The following is a 17,868-nucleotide window of genomic DNA, read 5'->3' on the forward strand; positions in this document are numbered from 1 at the left end:
TTACGCTCAAATTAAGGTAGTGATGGTTACTCTGAAAGATGTACATTGGGGTTTTTTGAGCTGTATGGCAGCAGTATTTTCAAATGAGTTCAGAAGTTTTGAGTATTTAGGGAAGTCCCAGGTTAAACCATATTTCTGTCTAGGACTTGTATTTTCCTTATTTATTCCAGTCATTATCATAAATGTGTAACTTACCATAAGGGCATTAGTGAAGGGGAAAAAAAAGCATATAATTCTAATACTAGTTTAATACTAGTCTAATACTGCCCTTATTCTTCTACGTTTGCTCTATTTTCCATACAAATAAAAATGAGCTGTACCTTACCTCACACCTAAAGTTGACCTTTTTTTATTTATATGCTATTTGGTGTACTTCATGACTTGCTATTTTTATAGCAGTTAGAAGGAAATAGAAGTTGAAAAGGGAATGCCTGCTGTCAGAGAACGCACAAATGATGTGCCAAAAACCCACTGCAGATTAGTACTGACTTCAGACCTCTGTTTTTAACTGCTTGTTAAGGGTAATTCTTTATCTGAGCATGATTATTTATATGCATAACACCCTTCATATGTGACCCATATTTAGATTGCTTTTGGGATCTCTGTGAATGCTCCTTCTTCACATTCTTTTGTGAAGGGTGTGTGTCCACAGAGGCTTTAAAAATTACTTCTAAGGGAAAAAAACTTCTGAGAAATACCACACCCTCTTGCTCCAAAGCAGCCTTGTGCTGTTTTCCTTTTGGTTATGTTCCTTTTTGTTTTCTTTTTCCTTCCTGAGATTCATGTTACCTGAAAGTTGCCCTGAAGTCTTTGGTGGTACTGGCGTAAGAGCCTGCGTGATGGCCTGATACCAGGGAGCAGATGACAGTCAATGTAACTAGCTCTTCAACCCCTGCAGTCTCCTTGAATGATGTAGTAATTACATGCACATAATTTATAAATAAATAAATGTACATATATTGGGGATACGATATCTTAAATTTTTTTTACTGGTAGATGTATGCAATCAAAATAATTTGGAGATCACAGCTCTAGTAGCTGGAAAATCAGTTTTCTTTTTTCCCCTTATTTGCCACCAGATTATGGCCCCGCTAAATTCAGCGCTCTGCAAACACAGTCTCCTCCCAGCTTTCCCGACACTGTGTGAATCCCCCAGGTAATTTGGCTGAATACACCACCCCTTCTCCAACAAAAGACTTAAATGAAGGGGTCTGGCTGAAAGTGAAGCGTTCCTACAGCTTGCCTCTCCAGTGCAATTAGTTGAAATGCATCCACGTGATCTCCTCCCTTTGATTTGAATGGGAGCTGGCTGGTTTCCCGGTGCAGGCAAAATAGCTGTTTTCTTCTCCTAAAGTGAAACGCCTGTCTCTGCCCCATTTACCCAGGACGGTTAAGGAAGGGGAAGGGGCACAGCCAGCCAGCAGAGTGACTGAGGCCGAGGGGTATTGAGTGTGGTGCCAAAATTGGCACAGCTGGCAGGGTGCAGCAGATGTGGAGGTGAGGCAATTCAGGCGGCATTCCCACTGATTCGCCCCGCTGTACCTCTGGGCCTGGATTCCAGGCTTGGATTCTGTCTGTCCCCTGCTCCTTTTCTCTTAGAGAAATGCTTCCCTGCCCTCTCCAAATACGAAAATGCAGGAGCCTGCCAAGAGGCTTTGGAGGATGGTCTCCAGTGGGCCGCAGGAGCGTGGTCTTGCTCCTGATGGAGCTGAACAATCTTCAGGTGGACCCACAACTTCACCCCATTTGGGGTAATGAACGTGGATTTGTGCTAATGGCCACGACACAGGCAGCCAAGTGGGAAGCCAGCACAAGGGAAATGATTCTCCCTCTTTGGACTGCTTAGTGTAAAAAACTCAGGCAAAGGAGTAGGGAAAAAGAGTGGGACAGACAGACAGATCGACACCCCTGTCTAGTTGTGTACCCAGCCAGAACTTTCAGAGCTGGCTCTTAAATGCCAGAAACCCTGAGCCCGGTGAGCAAACTGTCTGTGACTCCAATGCTGGGGTGGGACTGCACTGCTAATGAGGCCTTTGCTCAGGAGCTTGAGAGCCCTGAAATCCTTCCCTTTTGCTTGAGTTAAACTATTTTGGTTTTTTCACCTTTCTTTTTAACTAAGCAGCCTTTCTCCTAGAGCATATGTCCACACTCCCTGTGGTCAGTGGTGAGGATGCAAGCAAGCCCAGAGCAGGATTTGGTCCCTCCCCTCTGCTGCGCCATCTCCTCCTTCTGGATCTTTGACAAGTGGTGTTGCCTCTGTCACAGCTTCAGGGCTCTCAGCTAAGCCCCACATCACCTCCCTGTCTTACAGGAGTGCTTGAGGACAAATAGTTTAAGGACCATGAGATGCTGAAACACTATAGTCAGATCTGTACATTGTTGAGGGAAGCAGCCAGTGAAGGACTGATAGGTAAAGAAGTTAGTCATCTGGGGAATGTGTCCCTACCTTGACACCCCCTTCTGCCTACCTAAAATAAGCAACATCAGGTAAAACTGCAAGAGGAATACTATTCTGGGACTACAGTGGGCTTAATGTTCCACAGGTGGAATTGCAAGCAAATTGAATTAGCTCATTATAATTTATTATTCAGTAGGATGATTGAATATGATCTATAATGAAAGTATTTTTGTTTCCCCTTAATGATCACTTTTGTTACAGCCAGCAGAATGCAGTAGTACCTTAGTTTATCCTGCAGATATGACTTTCCTGCTTTGCTGTAAGGTGTCCCTGTTTTTCAGGGGGAAAACAAGAACAAAATGATGGTGTTGGCTTGGAAAGTTATTGCATGGCTACTGTCACATAAAGCAGAATTGATTGCAAGAGCTTTTAGATATGTGAAGTATGTGTACTGACTTTCTACAAACTGGCATTCTTTGCAATTCCTGGTAGTAATTACACCAAAGTTTATGCTTATAAGGTCAAACGCAAGACTTTTGTGGTGAATGATTACAGACAAGTCATTTTGGTTTTATCTTCTGAAAGGTATCCTTTTGCTCCTTACCAGTTTTAGCAAAGAGCACGCACTTTGGCCTCTGTTGCTGCGCACAAGGCTGCACCTTCCTGCTGGGCTATTGTAAAAGCACTGATATGGAAAGTCCCTGGATAAGCCACTTGGTGAGAGGAGGAGGAGTGTGTGCAGGGACCAGCATGCTGCCTGAGTGACAGAAAGGGAGCTGTGTGATATACAGGGATGATTTCTGCAGATCCGTGACCCCACTGCTCTTGACCTGAACAGGTGGGATAATTCTTGAGGGTTACTGCACTGACATACAAGATAGACATGTGGACTAGGAAGGGCTTACTGTGCATAAAAGTACTTCAAACTATTATGATCTTCAGAAAGCAATGTTGCATGCATTTCTAGTTGCTTAGAAAATCCCTCTGCTTGGAGAAGATGAAGTCATACAAATCTTTGCACTCTTCATGTTCTCCGTCTCCCAAAATAGGTGGGAGAAGGGCAGGAGAGGAAAGCAGCATAGTGGGTGAGGTGGGAGGGCAAATGGGAAGAACAGAAGTTGTCAGTGCTACATGGACATGGTAATAATTTCTGTTTCTTGAGCAATATGGAAATAGGTTAACCAGTATGTAATAAAAAACTTGGAAGGCAGTTTCATGTTGAAACACAGATATATTCAAACTGGAGACCCAGCTGATAATGTGAAGGAAGTTTAATAATCAAAACACATATTCATAGGTAGGGTATTTGAATCGGAAAGCCTGCAGTCTCTTTCTGAATCTATTAAGTACTTTGCAGTCTTGTGAGAGATTGTACTGAGAACACTTAAAATTTTAAAGAGTGACTCACTGTATCTTCCCCTCCAAACAATTAAGCTGTTTCACTGAGCTCATCTTTACTGGTGTGGTATGTAATAACTTGTTTTCTCCTCTGCTACTACCTGAATGTATTCCTCTAGTAGTGTTCTTAAATGTAAAACTTTTTTATGACTTTTTTTTAATGCTACAGTTGTTAGTAACTCAGAAGTTCATAGTTGCATCTAGGATTGCCACGGGTAACATAGTTCTGTGCAACTTCTTAGTCTGAGCATCAAGTAGATGGCACTTGGAAGAAATCCAGTCTTTGCAGCAAGTATGTTTTTCTGAGTTTTCACTCAGGTTGGGGCAGGCATTTATGCCCCAACTCTCCCTTCTGCTCTGTGGTCCAGCCCTGACCAGGTGGGCAAGTCCAGACAGGTGTTACCTTGGCTGATCCTTCATCCAGAGAATCCTGAGTTGGCTCTGAGATTTAAAGACAAAGTTAATGTCCACTGATGCCTGGGCTTCCTTCAAGAGCCAAGTCACTGCCATCATCTTGCAAAGGCTGGGGAGCGGGGCAAGCCCTGAAGTGCCCTGGTGAGACAGTGGCAAGCACAAGTTATTTAGTATCACTGGGAGGAGAGGGGGGAAAAAAATAAATTATATCCCTGACTCCTGATGGATGAAATGGTGAGCGGCAAAAGGAAGGGAGGTGAGACAGGAGGGAGGTAGGGCAGCCAGCAGCAGCCAGCTGGCCCAAGGTTGATGGCAGCATGCCTGGGAGGGAGATCCCTGGGCCCCTGCCAGTGAGTTTGAGAGGAAAGCAGCTACCAATGGTGTTAGTCAGAGTGTGAGTGCTGAGTGCTGTTCAAAGGGCTGGAGCACTTTGAACGGATTGGACGTTATCTCATTTCCTCTTTCACATAACCCCAGGGACAAGGGAGAACATTAATGAAACCCTGGAGGTGAATGGAGCCAAGTCCAGGCTGAAATGTGTAAAGAATTTCTCACAAGAGATTGGTCTTTTTGGTCCTTTTGTACCACTCCACAGGCATAACCTTCCTGTTTGCATGTTGTTTATTTTCCTCTGACTGTCACTGTTCCTGTTTAATCCTTAAAGATAATAATATGCATTGATAATGTTGAGGAAGAATGTTTTTGTTAACGTTAATGTCAAACAGTGCGATACAGTTTCTGTAATATTTTGGCTTAATACTATGCACGTGGTGCCAGCAGTAGTACTGAATGGGTCAGAGACTGCTGTGATGTCTATTAGGGATGGTTTTTCAGAGCTTGTGTAAGAGGCCCCAGAAGACATGCAGAAGAGTGACCACAGTTTTATATTTGAAAATGGTGGCAAAAATAGGCTGCTGGAGAATTAAAGCTCAGTCAGATTAACTTTGAACCCATGAATGCAGCTAACAGTCAATATACAAGTGTTTATTGAATAATACAGCATTAGAAAAGCCACATGGATTTCTGAGAACAGATTGTTTCAAAGCAGCCAATTTTCCAGCTCTGGCAGATGAGCATGCCTCATAAACAGAAAGCAGGGAATAAATGAGTTGTATCTGCTGATGCTATCTTGCACAAAATTTCATAAGCAAACGAGAAAGAGGCTTTAGAGTTAGAATCGTGGTGATTAACTTCATTGAGCACAAGCTTTGCAAATTCTCTTCCTCCATGTATCCACCCATTCCCTCTTGCCACTGGTTTGTTGCTGTCCTAGACCAGTCACAGAAGCGCTGCTGGAAGCTCTTCCCGTTCCCTCATCATCCCTTTGGAAGGTTGTATTAGTTTGGACTCAGTGCTTACTTTCTCTGCTGTTGACCTTGTTCAAGAGAAGCACATAGCAGTGTGGAAATGACAGTCTAGGTGAAATTGCCAGAAGGGAGGTGTGTGCAGCTGCTTGAAAAAAAACATTTGGGCAGGAATTCTTGTTTTGACACAGAGCCACCAATAGGACCTCCCCCTACCGGGACCTGCCTGACAGCACCTTGCAGGAGTTCCCTCCTCTCCCACTTGCATTCAATAACTTGATTAGTGACCTGGATGCTGCAGCTTAAAGTTGGCTTATGAAGTTTGTGGGCGTCCTTGACTTGGAGGAACCTCTAGAGGTACAGGAGATTAATTAAAAATGATCTTGGCAAACTGGAGAGAGGCTCCATGATCAAGAAGTTGAAATTTCATGAAGAGAAGTGTGAGGAGTTGTACTCACGAAGGAGAATTCAAATGGCTGTGGGCTGGGCCATTTGGAGGATGGATTGATATGGTGTCTTATAATGTGCGTGCAGATTAAAACAGATCTTATTTTGGAAATGCTGTGTGCAAAATATAAAGAAAGGTCAACCTAGATTATTTTGAAGAGACTGTGTATTCATTACTGAAGAAGCCTGAGAGCTGTTGTCCTGCCGGAGGAGCATAACAAAGAGGCATTGTTAAAGCAACAAAGCACTTGAAGATTGGAAAGTGTGCAGAAGCCATTGGCTAGTACATGCTGCTTTACTGAAATCTAGGAACAGGGTTGTATCCATGGATAGCAAATCTATTTTGGTGGTGACTTAGTGCATCTGTAGTCTCTGTAAGTGAAATAGGAGGAATATGATAGCCCCACACAGGAATTAGAATAATTTTTTTCTCCAAAGCATTTCTGCTTTGCGTGAGCTCTTCTGCCAGAAAGGAGGTGGGTACAGCAGGATAGGTAGGTGAAGTCAGAGGTCCTGAAATGGGACCCATGCTCTGACTATCTTTGATGAGTTTGTGTCAGTTTGGCAGAAGTGCCCACAGTTGTGCTAGCTGTGCAGCAGGGTGTGTGCATGTAGCCTTCAAGGAACCTTCTAGCTGTTATGGGCAATATGTAGTCCTCTTGTTTGTCTTCCTCCATTACAGGCACTGCAGAGGAGGAGTCTGGGCAGAATGGCAGGGACGATGTCTTCCCTCTGGCTGTGGAGATCCTGGGGTTAGGATCTGGTCCATGTGGCTTTGGACTCTCCAGATGAAATTATAACATTGACAAGGACCATGGGCAGACTCAAAGTAGATGAACATTAATGTGTTTGGGATTCATGAAGTAACCAGTGAGTAGTGTTTATTGGTTTTGGAGCAAATTCCATTGTTTAACTAGTGAAGAAGAGAAATGCCGCTTTTACTTCTTACAGTAGTACTCTTGTGGAAAGGTCGAGCCTTTATCCTGTTATTCTGAAGCATGTTAGAGGACAGGAAGCTTTTGACAGCTCCCAACATCAAATACTTCCTCCGATCAACTGCTGCGACTCCAGTCCTGCAGCGCTGGGTGTGCCATCTGCTTATGCCCGGCACTTCGGTCCCTGCAGCCTGCTCCTGCTCCGGTTAGCATGCCGCTGCACCCAGGAGAGGACAATCAGCAAGGAGAGCGGACCTAGTGTTGGTGTTCCCCATTCCCTCTTGGTGAGGGGCCCTCAGCCAAGCAGCGTGGTTCATCCCAGGGCATTGCTCCAGGACTGTCTCAGGTGTAGCAGTCAAAAGCTGTATTTAAATATTGCAGTGAGCTCAACAGAAGAGAAATGACTGACTGTCCTCTTGTCAGTTGAGAGCAGGTGCCATTTCACAGAATCATAGAATGGTGTGGGCCTTTAGAGGCCATCTAGTCCAACCCCCCTGTAATGAGCAGGGACATCAACTCCATCAGGTTGCTCAGAGCTCCATCCACTCTGACCTTGAATAATTCCAGGGCATCCACCGCCTCTCTGGGCAACCTGTTCCAGCATTTCACCTCCATGATAGTGAAAAATTTCTTACTTGAATGGCTGCAATTGTGATTTTTTTGCCTGAACCTGAGTCAGGCTGGCTCGGAGGTCCACTTTAAGTCAATTTGCTGTTAGCCTTTGATGGCCTGGGGTCAGATGTTCTGAACGGCAGCTGTGATGACACTGAAAGGAAGGACTGCAAGGGGAATCTCAGGGGCTTTTTTGGCTTTTTTCCCCCTTTCCTTGTTTTGAACATGCTTCGCCTTTACAGCCTGACCATGAGGGGCGGGTGGCGGCGGGAAGGGCAGGGCTGGGCCAGGCGGGAGGTGCTGCGGGGAGGCAGAGCCCATTGCGGGAGGGTGTTGTGGAGAGGCGCCTGCTCGAGTCGAAGCGCGGCTCTCCGGCTCCTCCTGCCGATGCGAGCGGCGCCGGGCCGGGCAGCCCACGGCGTGGTCCCGGGCACGGCCCTGGGGCGGCGGGAGGCTGCAGGCGGGGGTCCTCCTGCAGGTCAATGCCCTCCGGCTGTCGGGCAGGGATACAACTGCGGACATAAATATAGTTTTCACAAAGATCCCCAGTTCCAGTGCACCCATGACCGTGGCCGGCTGCCCCCCCCCACCATCCCACTGCCCTCCCTCCTCCCCAGCTCTCAGGGTTCCCCGCTGCAGCCGCACACCTGGAAGGAGTGATGTGTCTGCTAGGGAACATGCCCTATGCCAGTGCACAGGATCACAGAATGTTTTGGGTTGGGAGGGACCTTAAAGACCATATAGTTCCTGTGGGCAGGGATACTTTCCATTAGACCAGGTTACTCAAAGCCCCGTCCAACCAGGCCTTGAACACTTCCAGGGATGGGGCATCCACAACAGATTGAGGGGCCCATGCTAGGGAACATCTCACTCTTTGCTGAGATGGAGAGGTGCTTCCTTTATCTTGCTCCTTTGTGCTGGGTATGGTGCCCATTGGTCCTTGACCCTGCAGCAGCTGCTTTCACTAGCATTCCTCCCTCCCCACCCAGTCTTCTCTTGGTTTGGCACCTTGGAGAGACTGGTAGAGGGCTCTTGTGAGAGCAAGAGATGGGCTAAAGGAGGGTGCTGCTCCTTGTGGTTGGGGTGGAGGTGAGGGAGGAACGAGTGTGTGGGGAGGGGGAAGGAAGAGCAGCGGAAGGAGAAAAAAGGAACTCGACTTGGCAGTGAGCTCCTAGATCAGTTCAGCCATCTCCTGTAAACGCCCTCAGCAAACTGGAACAGATGAGGCATGAGTACATGTTTCCTTCTGCTTATTTTGCTTCAGGGTTGGTGATTTCAGGGGGTGACGAGGCAGGCAGCTGCAGGGTGTGTCTGTCTGGCTTCTCGGTCAGCTCCTGGCAATGCATGCACCTCGAAGGTCTCCTTGCAGAAGGTTACCCTCGTTGCCCAAAGCAGAGAGGACACAGACTTGATGAGGAGCTGCAATGTTGAGCATCTTGGAGCAGCTCTGGCTGTTTGCCTCTGCCTGTGTTTTACTGTTCTGGTTCATGGTGGCCTGCTAGAGGAGCAAAGAAAAATACTGCGTCCGTGGAAATGTGGGTCTGAACCAATGCTTCCCTCCTGTAGTCAACTTTTGCTTGTAGAACAACTTTTTGGTCTAATTTCATGCCTAACCCAGGTCCAGCCCCAACTCTGTTACCTCAGGACCTTCATTGTCACTGCAGAGCCACAGCTGCAGGACCCTGTTGTCATGACCCAGATGATGGGCTTGGCTGGACCATGTGACTTTGTCTAGAGCTGTTCCTGTGACTCTGCCCTGCGCTTCCTCTAACACGTGGTCTGGGCAACCACAGACCACAGTGTTCTGGCAGTGCTTATTAGTGTTGTCTCTGTGAGGCTGGCCTTGTCCTGCTCTCATTGGCAATAATTTTGTTAACAAGTTTTCTTTTAGCACAGTCCTTTTGGATAACCGGTTGGCTATACACTATAGCCAACTGCTGCAAAGTGAACAAAACTGAAAAAAGTGGTATAGCCAGGTCAAACTGCTAACGAATTAGTCAAACGTGGTTTTTAACACCTTAAAGTGTTAATTGAAGAGTTAATACTTGTTCTCCTAGTTCCCTTTTAACAGATGCTTATTCACATTCTCCGTGAAGTGTTGCAGCTTTTACCATTATCATGAATCGACAAACTTCCTTGCCTTCCTATAGAAGGGGAACTGCTGGAATATGAACAATATATGAAATAAAGTGCGTTGCAGTAGTAACTGAGGCCTGTTATTCTGTACGACTGGTTTGTTGTGATTTTCTTCATCCTCGAGAACAAAATCCTCTTACCTTGACATTTACCACATTATTTTGAGAGACAAAGCTGTAGTGCATTCTTTCTCCTAGGATAGTAACTGTCCAGTGATAAGTTTAACAAAACTTTGCAGCTGCTTTTGTACTTGAAGGACCTTTGCAGGAATAGATAAGAAGTTCGAATGAGGAAGCACTATGTGGTGGTATGGGAAACAGCAGCCTGGAAAGATAATTTACATTGTTAATTTGTTCACAGAAAAGGGTTGGTGATAATGTTAAGTGGCCTGAAGACAGAAATAGGAGCAAGAAACAGGATGTAGATAGACATGAAGGGAAAGCAAAATGAGGCTCTGTTGGTACAGCATAGCATTATTTTTTGTATATAGTGAAAGCAAGTCTTTAGGAGACTTTCCTGTCTGCCCATTCAGGAGGCACTCTGGCAGTCACGCTTCCACCACCAGAAACTTTAACTGCTAGGTCTGAAGCCTGAAGCTGTACTGCTGTACAAGCAGAGCTGGGGACAAGATCTTCCTGGAGGCATATCCTGATGGCCCTTGCAGAGATCAGGTTATGGCCTCCTTTCTTTGTCACAGATGGTGAGCAAGGTTTCAGGCTCCACTTGTTACAACTCTGTGTAGCAAATGACGGGGGAACATGGTTGATATTGCCTCTTTAACCTGCAAAGGATTGCCGCGGGCCTTTGAGGCATGCCAGGAATTCAGACTGCTTTAAGAAAACTTAGTTTGAGCCTCTGTCCCTACAAGAGACACAGCTTAACTCTTGTTTGGCTGTGCAGTCTGATCACCCTGACCTGCCCTAGGAGGTGATGGTTATTTTGTGTTCCCAGTTAGTCCTTGTCCTGGGCTGAGGTTGTCAGAGATGGCAAAGGTCTCCCAGGAAGTGGTGTGTGAAACTGTCTGCTGTCATCTCAGAAAAGACGAAAATCAGAGGGTATTCCTGTTTCTCAGCAGGTGGGAAGGTGGGGAGACAGGGTCTTGCCCTTCCCCTTATTATTGACAGAGGTGCTTGTGATGGGGTGAGGTGAACCTGGGTGACTGTTCACTTCTCGGTGATTGCAGGGGTTGCCCTTCCATGTAGGGACCTCGAGCCCTGCCCCACTGTTCCCTCTCCAGATTTTGTACTTCTGTACCATACACTGGTAGTATAACTAAAGCTGTACCCTTTTCTGTGAGGTGGAAGATTTGGTTTCTTCTCTTTTTTGTTTTTGAGATGGAGAATTGGCGTGACACAATTTGTGGAGCCGAACTGTGAATTTTGATAGATTTATCCTCTTCTTTTCAGCATTAAGTTGGGTGACAGGGTAAAAGAAGGAAGTGGTTTACTGAGTCACTTCAATTTTTTTTTTTATTTTATCACAACTACCAGTAGTAACCACAGGGAGAACATGCAAACAGTGGGTATTCGATGTAAAGCTATCTATAGGAAAGGGTGCTCATTGAGAACCTGCTTCCAGCGAGGCTACAGGCTGCCAGTAAGTGTCCACGGGGTCGCTTGGGCTGAGGCTCTGGCTGTGGCATCTGCCTCCCAAGCCTACAGCCTGGCTATGAATTGTATGGTCTTTTAGTCATTTGCAGAGAAATTCTTAAGAGCAGGAGCCGTGCATGGGAATGGTGATAAATGGATTTACGAAGAGGACAGATATAAATTTTGCTTGATGGGTTTTGTTACTCCTAAAAGCAAGCGGCATGGTAACAGAGCTTTGAGTAAAGTCCTTTGTTGTTCTTGAAATGCACAGGGGTATCCTGGTATTCCCAGTAGTTTATTATCCCTTGCTCATCGTGAGTGTTTTTAGGGACACTCTTTTGTCCCCACCCAGAACAGAGGATTTGTGGTCTGTTTGAAGATCCCATTGCTGATGGATTTTCTTTGAATAATGAGTTAATTGGCAGTGGCTGAGGAAGAGGACACTGTGACGGAGTAACTGAACCTAAAACTGTAATTCCAGTGGAAGGAATAGATTTGTCCCACTGATACAGAAATTGTATCGCTTCTGGTATGGTTTGAGGGAGTCTTTGTGTTCAGAAATCAGACACTTTTCCAGCAAGGCAAGGCTTGTACGGTAGGGCAGCTGTGCTTTTTTTGGTTTAAGGCTTTGCTCTAATTTAAGAATCTTAAGTGTGTTTTTCGTGTGCTTTAAAATATTATGAAAAATCCATAATAAATTGTATTTTTATGTTTTATGCTAAATCCAAAAATAATTTTTACAGCATTAAGGGAGGGGAGGATGGCATTTCCATTTTATATTATCTTGAATGTCCAGGATTAATTACTTTCATTTCTTTTGTACTGTGAATTTTTTCTCAGTATGGATTTTTCTGCTTGGATAGATTGCAAGTTATAATAATTTTGAAACCAAAGTGTATATATTTAAAAATTAAGATTTGTTTGAGTCCCTAAAAACTGAACCTTGCTTGTGATTTTTAAGTGTTTACATGTATTCAGCCTTATTTTTTGTAGATACATGATCTACCTTCTATACTTTGGTTTAGAGAGTACATTAGTTCTTACACTAGAAACCATCATCATACTGCAGGTTTCAGAGCTTTTAAAGATGATAATCACTGTTTTCTACCTTTCTTGGAAATACTGGTCAGAGTATAGGACCAATTTTCAGTATGTATGACCTCCTGTGCTATCCCAAGTGTTTTCTCTGTGCCCCCACTGCCTCCTCCCCTTTGCTTTGTGTTTTCCCTACCTTGTTTTTTGGGCAGTAGAGACTGTGTGAGGTGGCTGTATGGTGTGTTCACAGGCACACGGCCAGGGTCGTTGCTTCTTCTGGGCTGCTAAATTGACCATCCCTTGCCATTCGGCTCATCACTCTTCTTATAACCATCAGCATTCAAAGGCTCTGGAGCTCAGGGTTGGATTGTCCTTCTAAAACGGCAACACTTGAAACCATAAAGTAGTGTCACGTACTACTTTGATGGTTGTATTTGGTTGTATGCCAGGAGGTGGTGGTGCATTCAAGCATGTGCACATTGCCAGCATCACCAGTGCCTCTTTTGTCCTTCTCAGAGGGAGTGTACTGTATTTTCTCCTTGGCAGTCTAATGTCATTTCAGTGTAAGGAACACAAAACCTTGATGAGAAGCTTTTCTTTCTCTACTTGTAATGTAGCATTAGTCATTTGAAAATTATTCATGAGATGGAAAACAAAGGGGCCAGGAGAATAATTGCTGGGCAGTCAACAGTGAAAGCAGTTCATAGGCTGCTGTAGTTTTATTTGCATTTATTTAATCCTGATGAGTGATGTTTTGGAGAAAAATTAAGATTGCCTAATACTTGTATTCCTTCACTGAAAGGGCAAAGTCAGTTTGGGACCTGTTTTGAGATCTCCCACTAGCTCTCCAGCCATACCAAGTCTCAGCAGTTGCCCATCTGAAATGGCTTAGTTGACCTTTCTGCACCCCTGGAAGGGCTTGCTGGCTTTCAGGGCGCAAACCCAGCCATTAGAGCAGGTGATTCCTTGGGATATCTGAGGCAGCAGCTCCCCAGGCAATTTCCTTCATTTGCCAGCCATTTTTAAGTTCTGCTTCTGTCTTGTTTGTTTGTTTGGAGATTGTTGTTGTTGTTGTTTTGTTTGATTTTTGATTTGGGGGTTATTTTGGGTTTTTTGTTTTGTTTTCAACTTGAGGCTTCCTCAGTCTTTTGTAGCATCTACTGGGAAACCTCTACTGCAAAAAGTAGAAGCCCCCGCACCCGGGGCTTGTCCTCATGTCTAAAGACGTTTTATCCCACCACAGTAGAATAAAGTAAACCTTCTGGACAATATCTACAGTAGTAGAATGCAAGTAGAAGTCAACTTGTTTAAAGATAAGACTTTTAAGTCTTCTTTTTTCAGGCTTAGGATCTTCAGGCATCATAAACAGGGGTACTTAAATGTAAAAGGTGTATTTCTGACTGAGTTTGAAAATCTCTGTTGGGAAGAGGCTTTTAATTCCAAGACAGTAAAAATTATTCTAAATGGAAGGTCCTGGATCTAGAAAGTGCAGATCAGTAATTGCTTGTGTTTTTCCACATGGTCTAGGCTATGACAATAAATATAAATGGTGAATTTATTGGATATCCCTTCCCTCCTCTTTTTGGTGTGTTTTTTTTTTCTTTCTCTTTTTGAAGTTGTTAGCCCATGGAATACAGGGTCCGTATGAGTAGCTGCACCCATCTTAAAGCTTCAACCACTTGCCAGCTTATCTATCACTTTTTTTTAAAGAGGCTTATGTACAAATGGCAGGACAAAACTGATTCATGCTGTGTCACATGGTTTCTTCTTTACACAGCTACTTATGCACGGATCATCCACTGATTAACAGTGTAAATTGCTAGCTGTAATGCTAGCCTGCGTCTTCAGCCACTGGTCTGTCATTCCTCTCAGCTCTCAGTTTGGTCCCGGTCTGAATTATTAAAGCTTATGTGGTTTAATCCGTACCTCCTACTGGCTGTAGAGAGAAATACTGGCACAGAGAGAAAAGGCAGCATTTTCCCAGTAGAGGGAGGTATTGTAAAACTCAGACAAAGTAGGTTTGTGCTTGCTGGAGAAAAGTGTGCCTTTTGCAGGGTTTTTTTTCTGTTGAATTTAGGAATTCATGGAGCAGCACATCCAGAGAGCTTTGGAGAAGGAAGGCAAAAGACCTAGCTTCACGTTCAGGCAGACAGAAGATATTCTCATATTTTCTTTTATGTTTTTTTGTTGTCATTGGAATAGGATAGTTGGAGTAAAAGCAGGGATCTCTTTCTCGCTTCACTGAAACCTTGTGGGCCATCAGCAGTGGAGGTGGAGATGCCTTTGATACTGCCAGGTTGAGAAAGGATCCCCATGCTTACCGTAATAGCCCCCCTGCCTTTGCTTTACCCTCTCAAATCCCAAAAGACTTCAGTGGGTTGAGTGCATCACTGCTCTGGAGAGTGTTGAGCATGCCACAGAATCATAAAATGGTTTGGTCGGAAGGGATCTTAGAGATCATCTAGTTGCAACCCCCAAACCATGGGCAGGGACACCTTCCATTAGACCAGGCTGCAACTGTCATGTAGTTTTTTATTTTACATTGTATGGCAGGGACAGCCATCCATAGAAGAGGTTTAACAAAAACTAGCAACTGCTGTTAAATTGCAACAAATGTGCTTGGTCAGCTGGAGCATGGACATAAATCTAAAGATCTGCTTTGTAGTGTCCATGATTTAGTTCAGTGCCTCAGTACTCAGCCTAGTCCAGAAATTAAATATGCATGCTTCAGGGTTGATCGATCACTAAGTGGAACCAAACAAGAAACATCAAAACATGTTGGAGTCACATTAGACAAGGAAGAAAACATGTAATTAGTTAATTATTTAAGTCTTTGAATCAACAATTAAGTATCTCATGAAGTTTAGAAATTTTAGTTTCAAGGTGTATGTCCTTAGGTTTGTGGCTTGATATTCTCTTCGTGCATTTCATTTTATCACTGCCTGCCCTAGCAGGGGCCCATGGTACAGTATGCTATTCCTTCACACCCAAACCAACCTGCAGGGTCTCACCTCCACAGCTTACTTCAGAGAGGCATGAAGCTTCATTTGCACCGGCACATCAGCTGGGTGCTTCAGGGGTTCTTGCAAAACTGCTAGAATGGTTATTGCCACCTTCCTTCATGTGCTCCAGTGAGTCCTTCACTGATGTACAAACCTTTTCCTTCACTACAAAGTGTGCTTTTCTTCCCAACCTTGTGAAAAATAGTAGAAAACCGTCACTCTGGGACTCATTCATCTGGAAACTCATTCCAGTGATAAGCTGAGTTAGCAATGAGGGGATGGAGGAACGTCCTCCCGTTTTAACATGCAGCCACCTTTGAACTACGGGCATTCCTTTATTTTTCTTTTAACACTCTTCTGATTATTTTTTTGCCTGTTTATGCTGTCCTGACAACAGTTTTTTCTATCCCTTTGAAAATCTTCAACTAAATTTCATTGAAATTTGGTAGTTTCTTCAAAGTTTGAAAAAAAAATAAAACCAAGAACCACAAGAAAAAAACCAATGCACTAGAGCAAATAAAAGATCAAACACATTGATAAAGAGTTTTCTGTGTGGAATGAGAGACCTAAAACTTTGTCTTTTCTGGTTAACATAGTTAATGTGCATTCTCTGTAATACAGGCTCATGAAGAAATGTATTGAATTTGAAGCACTTGGCGGTATTTTTGTTATTCCTTGATTCAATGGCATGTTTTCCATTGTTGTGAATTACTGTTCACATCCCTTTGAACATAGCATAAAGTAACCAGACATAACTTGTCCATCTTAAAAGGTTTTTAAATTGGAAAATTCTACTGAATACCTACAGTCACCAGAACAGCAGTACTTTCATAGAAATTTAAGGAGCACTGCAGGCCTGGTATATCAAGATAAATGCTCTGCAGGACTGCAGTGAAAAGTCAACTGTGAGCATTTTCCCACGTAATAAAAAGTTATTCTTGCTTGTGATGAATGAAGGACTACATAGTTCTGTCTTGGTTCCACCTTTTGCTGGTGATATTTTCATCTACCAAAAGGCTGATAACACTATGCTTATCCATCAGATTGCAGTAGCAACGTTAGCTTTTTCTGTGGGCATGAGGAAGGTCAGTTGCATGAGAGAAGAGTCATGCACTGGAAAATGAAGAGTAAACTTTTAAAGTACAGGACATACAAGAAGGCTGCATGTTGCTGGTAAAAAGAAAAACTGTGGTAACTTGGCCGGTCCTCAAAAATTCTGATGGAATGTGAAAGGTCCAAATGGCCCCATCCCACGCGAGAAGAATGTAATCTCTCGAAAAAGGAATTATAAACAGCAGATTGGGCCTGGAAGGTAAAAAGAGGGGTGTGGGGAGCAGGAGGCACTCTCAGGGAAAGTTCTTCCTGCAGAGCCAGGTCTGTCCAAGTTGCTTTCTGGCAGTCTTTAAGCAACTCAGTGGAGAAATGTCATTTGTGTTCTGCAGCATCTCTCAGAAAAACCTCCCTTATAACTTAAATTTGATACTCAGAAGTTAAGGTTTGACTGTTTGGGTAAATTTGGATTTGAAACCTTCTCTCTTGTGAGTATTGGTGGATAAACCCACAAGGCAGAAAAGGAGTCTGGTTTGCATTTCTTCTTGTAGAAAGCTTTCAGCTTGTTCTCAAGTCCTCCAAGAAAGTATTTTCTAAATCATCTTAGACCCCTGTTGAAGTTTGCTGGAGAAGCCTGTGAAATAATAATGCTATGGAGCTGACTCCCAGGTCTTATTTTAAAAACCTAACCATCTTGCCCTTTGATCTGTATAACAACTCATTTTTGTCTCTGAACTCCTTGTATTCCTTCAATTTTCATACTCTGTCTGGTAGTATTAGTTGTAAATTGATACTAGTTTGGAGCAGCTCTGGTTTTCAAGGGCATTTGAGTAAAAGCTGTTGTTCCGTAGGCTGCCCAAGCACAGCGCCTGCTCATGCAAATAAACGTAAGTTTTAATGTGATGTGCTTCACACTAATGCAACCTGCAACAAAGTGGGTGAAGATTTGTCCTTTAATTTTTTATAGGCTTATTTTGTGTTTAATACAAAAGTATTCAGTATTTGCTGAACAGTCTTATTCACTGTAGAGAATAAGAATCTGTAGACACACATGTAGGTAGGAGTTCAATTTCAATAGCTTACAGAGAGCTTTCTCACAGAAAAAATCTATTCTGTCATCACTTTTTAGATTATTATTATTATTATCTAAAATTGATCATTTGGACAAAGATAAATCATTGGTACACAGATATTTAAAGCAGAAAATAAACTGTTAGTAATGTATAAAAGCTGCTGTGTCATGAGCATCTGTCACGTGCTGTCCTTAACCTCCACTCATGACAGCGTTAACTTTTCGTTGAATCGCTGATTAACTGACTGCTGAGAATTGGCATTTAATTAGGTTTAAGCTTATCCTACTGCATATGGAGAAACAATTTTAAATATTTCATTTAATACTGGAATGCAGCGTGTTTAGGCAGATACTGTGATTTTTCCCTTTTATTTTCTGAGGACAGGAGCTCAGATGTATCCTTCTTGTTGACAGTTCAGTGCATGCAACCTTCTAATATCATATAAATCACTTCGAATTTTTGCAACCATTATCTG

The 17,868-nt window shown here is 43.7% G+C and overlaps 1 protein-coding gene across 2 annotated transcripts in view; it reads left to right on the plus strand.

The window, feature by feature from the left end:
- Positions 1-17,868, plus strand: part of LIMS1 (LIM zinc finger domain containing 1) — a 69,805-nt gene that overhangs the window by 17,525 nt on the left and 34,412 nt on the right. Inside the window, exon 1 of one of the 2 annotated variants that reach the window (XM_027675004.1) lies at positions 11,155-11,240. The exons of the other annotated variant lie outside the window; for it this stretch is intronic. The gene's annotated coding sequence lies outside the window, so the exon portion shown is untranslated. Of the gene's footprint in view, positions 1-11,154; positions 11,241-17,868 lie in introns of those variants that run through there. 2 annotated transcript variants of the gene reach the window in all.

Source organism: Neopelma chrysocephalum, unplaced genomic scaffold, assembly GCF_003984885.1.
Source record: "Neopelma chrysocephalum unplaced genomic scaffold, ASM398488v2 Primary Assembly neopelma1_25, whole genome shotgun sequence".
NCBI lineage: Eukaryota > Metazoa > Chordata > Aves > Passeriformes > Pipridae > Neopelma > Neopelma chrysocephalum.